We start from the raw sequence: 8,370 nt of genomic DNA, 5'->3' as shown, positions 1-8,370 counted from the left end.
CCAGAACTTGCTACACTCTCTTCCTGTTTCATTCTGGATTGAATACAAACTTCTTATCATCACCTACAAATGCATGGCCGGTCAGGCACCACCAAAACTCCTCATTCCCAAGAAACATACCCGCACCCTCCGTTCATCAGGAAGTTTCCTTCTGCGTATCCCCCCCACCAGGCTCCGCGCAATGGGAGACAGAGCATTTTGTTCTGCTGCACCAAGACTTTGAAACTCCCTTTCTATCCGTCTTACAACATCACAGACCCTGAAGTCTTTTACAGCTCTTTTAAAGACATTTCTTTTTACAAAAGCCTATGATTGCTGATGGTTTTTATTTTGTGCTTGTTCACTGCTACTTTTACAGTTTTATCATTTTAAGTTAGCTTTGTATTATAATATGCACATTTGTATGGATTTTTTTATTTATTTTGATATTTTTTTGTTTTAAACATATTCTTGTAGCACTTAGAGGTTTCATTTAATGAAAGGTGCATTGTTAATAAAATGTATTATTTTTATTATTATTATTGTTATTATTATTATTATATATTTGTTTAATGATTACTTTTGTATCTTATTTAGTTCTTGATTCCTGTCTTGATTAAAAATAGTTTATGCTTCATGTAAACTAAAAGACTTTGACTAAATGTTAGAGCCTCTTTCAGGGAAGCTCTAACCATAGTTAGCATAGGATTGCTTCTATGGTTTCCTCCTGGTTACTCCGACAGAATCACGCTATTAGAGGTGCAGGTGATGAAGGTGTTGCCACTGCTTCATTATACTTTAACAAATAGCTGAATTTCTATCAATTGTAATGTTTTAAAGTTATTTTGGAACCACCTAGACTGTGGTACAAAACACAAAGAAAAACCCAAACTAAATGTGAAGAAATTTTATTTTGGGGAAAAAATAAGACTAAATCAATTCTGCTGTTGCCAATAAAAGTAAATATCTCCATCCAGTAGGAATAATGTCTGACTCATCCTCTTGTTAAGGGCTGCAAGAAGAGCAAATACTATAACGTCATGAAAATGGATGCATTGTTGAAAGCCATGCTTTTTCTTTTTTTCTTTTTCGGAGACAGACAGTAACGCTATTTTAGCCAATCAATTATGACCTCTGCAGCTCCTGACTTCATCACTACTGCCTAAAATGCTGCCCCTAATGTATCTATAAAGCAATTACAGTATGCTCTAAGGTCTAATGAAGATAACTTGTTTTGGTTCCCTTTTTTTCTATGTAGATCGAAGTAGCTATTAGTCATAATGCTCCAAAATGTGATAAGACTGATCCTGCACAGTGACATGCATCAGACTATTGCATTTTTAGTGGATGGAAATAATGCAATAAACCAAGGTCATTGGCTCTTGTACAGCAGAAGCATCTACTGGAGCAATACTTGAATTGTTACAGTAAATACAGCACAAGCAGACCTATTGCATGAAAAAGACACACTGATGGCTGGTGGTCAAAACAGAGTAGGAAATACAAGCTGGACATTTGAAATGTTTTTACAAATTAGCAGTGGCATGGACGTTTATCCATCCTAATTACATATCAGTTGCCTCCCTTGTAAACATGGCAAGACCCATTAGTGCCTTCTCAGTGAATAGAATGGCCGAGTTAGGCTTTAAATGTTCATTTCTGGAATTATTTCTAATTAAACTTTGATTTTTTTTGTCAGTTTTCCCACATTTGCTCTTTTTTTAGAGTAAGATGAGTTTCACCCAAAATCCAAGTAACAATTTATGCATCAGATTGGATTGCTGAGAATTTCAAGTTTTAATTTTTGGGTAGAAAGTTCTATCTCACAACATGGGAGACGAGGACAGAGACAGTTCCACACCTCCAGGGTTTGATTCTTCTCCTTTTTGAATTCCCAGCCATTTCAGCTAGTAATGTGCAAATAGACAACAAAGACTGTAGCATAGCTGGATCCAGAATTGCTTATTTTGTTTTCATCACATACATTGATATTTATCTAAAAACCTCACCTTTAAATCAGTTTTTTAGCAGGGTGTTTTTTTTCTTTATTAAATATTGGCTTGATTGTATTATCCCTTCAGGCAATTAGATTTTCTGAGTAAACAAATGGGTTTCTGTGTGAATATACACAGTCCAGCTTGGCATGCTCCAACACAATTCATGCCAGAGTCTAAATATGCCCTGAGTCACAAATGATAATTACAAACTTTCATGTAAATGCTTAACTGTAGCAAAAGCCAGTGACTGATAACTTGGTATTTACTCTGGGAAATATGAAACAGACAGCAAAACAAATCAATGATTTATCATCCCGCGGTATTTAGAGCAACACACTGCTGGCTAATGTGCAATCTACTGACAAACTATTGATGCAATCTGTACCGCAGATGGTTGAGCCTTGTCACGGCTCAACGTAGGTATTTTTGCCTGGGAATGTTCCTTGATGAAGACAGAAGCATTTTGTCTGCAGTTCTTGAGACTCCCTGTTTTGTGGTTGCTGCACGGGGACATGCTGAGATGTGGGCGTGAGGATTGCAAGAGGCAGCAAGTACATCTTCAGAGAAACTTCAGAGACGTAAAGGGAGAGACAGCGAAACTGACTGATGCAAGAAATGTCACAACACAATCACTGCCTCTGAACGGAGGATGTAAATTCTTATCTGCGGTGGTATTCTTTTAGTGTTCTATTAAACCACAGGATCGAAAATAGTCCAGAGAATGCTTTCCACTGAGATGCAGATGAGGCCAGTTTCAACAGCATGTTAATCCAGGAAAACAAAAGTTGCCAATGCTTGTTGTGTCTTTTCTCATAATAATAAAAAAATGGTACCTTTAAAATTCCCTCTGACACAAACAAAATGGGCTTCTGATTCGATTATGTTTCCTCAACCTTCATTGCCAGCAGTGAAGCAATTTGTATTGTTTTTGAAAAAAAAAAAAAGAATTCTCACAAGAGCGTTCCAGTTTTCCTTCATTTTAACAATTTCTAATAGTCAAAAAACATTTTTTTATGTTAGGAAATCCTTAACACATATCTGGAGTAGACTTTTGCTTTTCATTTTTAGTGATTTTCATCAAAATTTGCCTTTTTCAGGAGTTGTCCTTAGGAAAAATGAATCTGTTTTCCTTTTTACGTTGCTATAATTCTATCAATCACGTATTAGTTTAAACATGCTGGCATGTTCAAGCTTTTTACAGTTATGATAGTTCAAAAAGTTTGGAAGATCTTTTAAAAGCTGTCATCACAATACAAGTTGGACATCCACAAAAATAGAATGTTTTATCTTTATTTTTGCTCAATTCAAATCTATCAAAGAAAACTAAAAACAGCTTTAGTAAAGGTGACTTGTGAGATATCATTTTTCTTTTCAGGACAATAACAAGCTTAAAATTTTTTACAGCATTTGGACCTTCTCCTGACCCTAGCTCAGACTGAGTGGGCGCCATGGAAACCGCTCCTTGCAGGTCTCCAGGACCTTGAGGGTGATGCCATTTGGACCTTTAAACTTTTTCTGTTGTGCTGTTTCCAGCTGCCTCTTTACCTGACTGATGAAAATACAATTAGTTAGGCGTACAGCAAGAGAACAAGTGCTTCCTGATTTTTTGTGTGTATGGATGTGTGCATTTGTGTGTCTCAGATTTTTTTTTTATCTCATCAGAACCTTTTCTGGCATAATGGCCAAACTCAAAATAATTGAAAGTTGGAACCAAAGAGGCAAAAACTAACTTGGAAAGTGGTAAATAAGTTGCTTAGTACAAAAAATGCAGTCCAGTCAGTAACAGTCTCCTGCTTGTTTAATCATTTGGTGGCAGCTGAGCTTTGCTGATAAACTCAAACCAACTTTCTACTAATGTGGAACTGCTGTCCTGCATAACAGTTGCGCTCAAAAAAAATGAATGAGGTGACGTTTCTGTGCACATTAAGACTTTAGGCTGACTTTCTTCCATTGCTCAGCTTGCATTAAAAAAAAAACACCTTTAGATGGAACCATTTGCTAGACCTAGTTGTGCAACATCGCTAATCTCTTTAGGAGTACTTGAAGCTCACTGGGTTGGGCAATCTGTCTTTTTGCTAAATGTTTAAAGACAAGTCGTTGTGTTCCCGGAACACTTAGCATCGACCACATTTCTCCCAAATAATCTCTAAGTCACTTTGGATGAGATGGACCTATTTAAAAACACCTTAAATTTGTTTTTTTTGCCTTCTTTTACTCTTCTCCTTAAGCTTGTGATAGTTTTCCGCTATGACCTCACAGGTTGTATGGTTTTCTTCTTGAGATTGCAGTCTGGTCTTTTCCATGAACTGACTTATTCTTTCTTTTTTTCATTTGGAGCTTTTTCTGCTTACTGCTGAAAGACTCTCTTGTTGAGTTTTTATCAGGTCACTTGTAATCCAGGATTTATTGTTAGAAGAGCCACCTCAATGTATTAGTGGACAAGGTGTTCTATGCAGGGAACGTGATGCAATCTCTCACACCCTAACTACATTTCTTTTTATCTTGCAAGCAGTGAATGTGCAAGTAACAGAACATTGTTCAATGTTGTGATCTATTTTGAATGCATCTCCGTTTCGCAGTTCTTAAAATTTGTGTCAGAGGTTCACGTCAAAGCCATTCAGCCCAACGCTACAAGTCTAAGAGAGAAAAAAAACAGTCAATGTTGTGACATAAACAAGCGCAGTCACACACATGTCCAGTGCAACAAAATTCCACTGTTCACTAACGGAGTAAAAGTCAGACTGTATTTTTGAGCAGCATTCAGATTCAGCTCTGCTGACTCTTTGCAGTGGATCCATGAGGTCACCTTGTTAAACGAGAAGGCTCAGCCAGCTCCTAATTTAAGTTCCCTCACACTGCTGAAGCTTCATTTATACATATCTGTACGGCTCATTTTGGTTCTGAGGCTGGAAGCCTGACCTCACAACAATTTGCTCCTCTGTTTCAAGGACAGCGCACACAGCATGAGCCAGGGCTGAGCCTCATGCGTTTACTATGAATAGGAATATCAGTATATGCGGTGAGGGGCCAGTGCAACTTCCAAAGTGTGAAATGCCACAGCTTTGTGAGTCGTAAAATATGATGTCTTTTGCCTTTAATAATCACAAAGGAATAACATTACAAGCCAGAGTTTTTCATGGCAGGCCTCAACCAATTTTCTAGAAAGAGTTATAGCAAACAGAGAGTGACCCTGAAAGTGAAAGAACTGTTCACAGCATTGGCAAGGAAGTTTAACACTTAAACTCAAACTATGTATACGTATTTGAATCCTTTCTGCCTTTTTACTTGATTTTTATCTTTCAAATGATGATTATTTTGTAATTCACAGGTAGAAGTAAATATTATAGTTGGTGATTTGTAATTTCTTTTCCATCTCTCAGTGTAATGGTAAATTTCAGTTGGAGAATGGGTTTTGAAATTATATATTATTATCACATATTTGTCCATATAAGGATTTTATTGTATTTGTTCAGCAATTAACACTGCCAAGTTGCATTTTTAGAATTTGCTCTCAGCATTTTCATCTGACAGGTCATGTGACAGGAACCAGCTCCAGAGGATGTTAATACAACTGATTTAGCCTTTGTTGACTGTATATTGTTTTATTCTAACTAAAATGGTGAAACTTCCACTAGGGAAAGGGTTTTGCACAAGATTCTAACAGACAGCCAGGCTGACAGTTTCCCTCAGTACAAAACTTACTGAACCTGCAGACTCTTATTCTACTGACTGATATCTCATCCAACTCAGCAAAATTGTGCAACATTTTAACTTCCTTATTTTGCACCTATTGATTGTTTGTATTTAAGTGTTGATTTGATAGAATTACACATTTACAAATCCCCTTTGGAAGACTGACACATTGAAAAAGAAAAGACGATACACTACCGAGTAGCATTTTTGAGAGATATCTTTAACCAGTCTGAAGTCATATCTTATCTTAAACCATTAGCTATGGCACTTTTCCATTATACAGTAACCTGTGGCAACAAAACGTTCTCAAAATCTAATATGGACTCTGGCACACTAAATCCCTTTATCTGTTGACAGTAGAGAGGATCATTTTCTAAATGCTTCCTTCCATTTTTCTGTGAAATATATAAATACACCTATTTTTATTCTTTTAGTACAGAACACAAGGTATACAAGACTTACAGGAATCAGAGCGGCTCACTGTTGAACCCACTTAACTAAGATGCTTTGGTGCCATGTGCACTGGTGTGTACTGCACCATTACAGCCACACAGGGAATCAATAGTTATTGAATGTTGGCATGAGACAAGGATGAATTGGGAGTAAGATGGAGAAGTTAGCTTATATTTCTAACAGGGCACTATAATGGATGGACAGTAGGGTTATGGCTGCTCTACCGTGTTTATCCAGGTGGAACACACAGCTGTGAGCTCAATGGACAAAATGGATTTAATGAGTGGGATGTTTGCAGGGGAATCATGCTTAACCAGCCATGTAAGGCTGGTCGATGGTGCACATGTTACACAAAAATTTGTCTTTAAAGATCGGTCTTCATTTAAAAACCAAGTGTTGATTTATTTATTTATTTATTTATTTATTTATTTATTTATTTATTTATTTATTTATTTATTTATTTATTTTTATTTATTTTTTTTTTTTTTTACTTGTCCTGTCCAACAGCTAGGCAAACAGATGAGAGCTGAGGGCCTCTTGTGTTGGACATATTTTATTTTAACAAGAGGGGTTATTCATCTTCAGACAAACCAAAGGTATGTCTGAATAAACCCCTTTTGTAATTGAGGCCAAAATTTATTAATTTCAATCATGTTTGAAAATCTTTGGTGTTGGACCGGACGGAAAAGGAAAGAGGGGAAGAAGAGAGAGGGACGTTAGAGAGAGGGGGGGGTAGGAGGGTGATAATAGGAGGGGAAGGGGGGTAAGACCATGAAGCAGCATAGAGCAGACAGGTTTACTGGTTGTTTATCGTTACGGTACGGTTCAAATGTAGTACAAAAAGGGCGGGGCCTGTTCACACACACTCAAATATTATCAACACACCTGCTAGCCGCAAAAATGTCCACATGTCAACATGCACACAAAACAGATAGTGTTCACGAACCCATACCTATGCCTTTAAACCAACTAGTCTTAGATCTTTCATTCATTCAATCATGCAAACTATTAGTGCAAAGGTGAGCTAACACCTGTGCTCAGGTGAGTGTTTATGTTCTTCTAAAATGGATGGTGGAATGTGAAAAGAAGGAGGAGGAGCGCCCAGCCACCCCCACACCCATACCCCCGCCGCAGCAGCAGCGGCAGCCGGAATTCCCCCAACGCCACACGGGAACAGGCAGGGAACAACCGCCCCCCGGGCGACCAAGACCGCCACCCAGGCCAGGGCCAGCCGGACCGCCGCGAGGCCCCCAGAGCCAGAGAGCAGGGAGGCGCAGAGGGAAAGAGAGCGCCGCCCCAGCCCAGCCAGGAAAGCAGCCCCCCGCCGCGCCGGAAGAGCCCAACGCAGGGCCCCACCGGAGAGGGACGCCGACAGCCCCAGACGAGCACCCCACCACCACCCAGGAGTTCCGGGCATCCCCCCGCCCCGACCCCAGGTACGAGCCAGGACCCCCCAAGGGAGACCCGCTCCGCACTCCAGCTAGCCACCCACCCGGCCCACGGTTGGTCCAGGTAGGAGCAAGGCAGGGGCCCGCCGCCCCCGCCCAGGAGGGGGGAACCCCGGGGAAAAAAGGGCGGCCCACAAGGGATGTTATAAATATGGCCCGACCAGGCTCGGCCATGTTGGAAGTTTGGCGGGGCCCAGCGCCCAGGGGCAAGGACCAGGACCCACCCCCCAGGGACACGAACACCCCCGGCTCAGGTGTAATATGAACCCCCCCACCGCGCGGAGAGAGCACCGCCGGGCCCAGGGAGCCGGCACCCAAGGGACACGGCCGCCATCGCCAAGGGGCCCGCACCCCCCACCAGGGAAGGGGTAGGGGACAGATGGACCCAGGTCCCACCTTCCTTGTAAAATGTGTGTGCGTGTATGGGTGTTTGAGAGGGTGTTTGTGTGCATGTGTGTGTGTTTATGTTTGAATGTATATATTGAAGGGGGAGGGGTGTGTGTACTAAGGGGGGTGCAGTTAAAATTGGCGAGTAGGGCACTAAGGGGACATCTCCTGATTACTCACAGTGATGTCCCCTCACCCTCCACACCAAGGGGCCCTAAATGTCTAAGGTGCGGTTAAAATTGGCGGGTAGGGTGCCAGGAGGACATCTGCTGCTTGCTTGCAGTGATGTCCAAGCACCCCCCCTACCAAGGACCCTACATGTCTAAGGTGCAAATAAAACCGAAAGAGGGGGGGCCCACTCCATACGGCAACCATAGGAGGGGGGCCACTCCCAAGTAGCCCCCCCCCAAGGC

Source organism: Oryzias latipes, chromosome 3 (assembly GCF_053564925.1).
Source record: "Oryzias latipes strain Hd-rR chromosome 3, Olatipes_Hd-rR_3.1".
Classification (NCBI taxonomy): Eukaryota; Metazoa; Chordata; class Actinopteri; order Beloniformes; family Adrianichthyidae; genus Oryzias; species Oryzias latipes.
The sequence above is the reverse complement of the archived record's forward strand: the minus strand, read 5'-3'. Positions refer to the sequence as shown.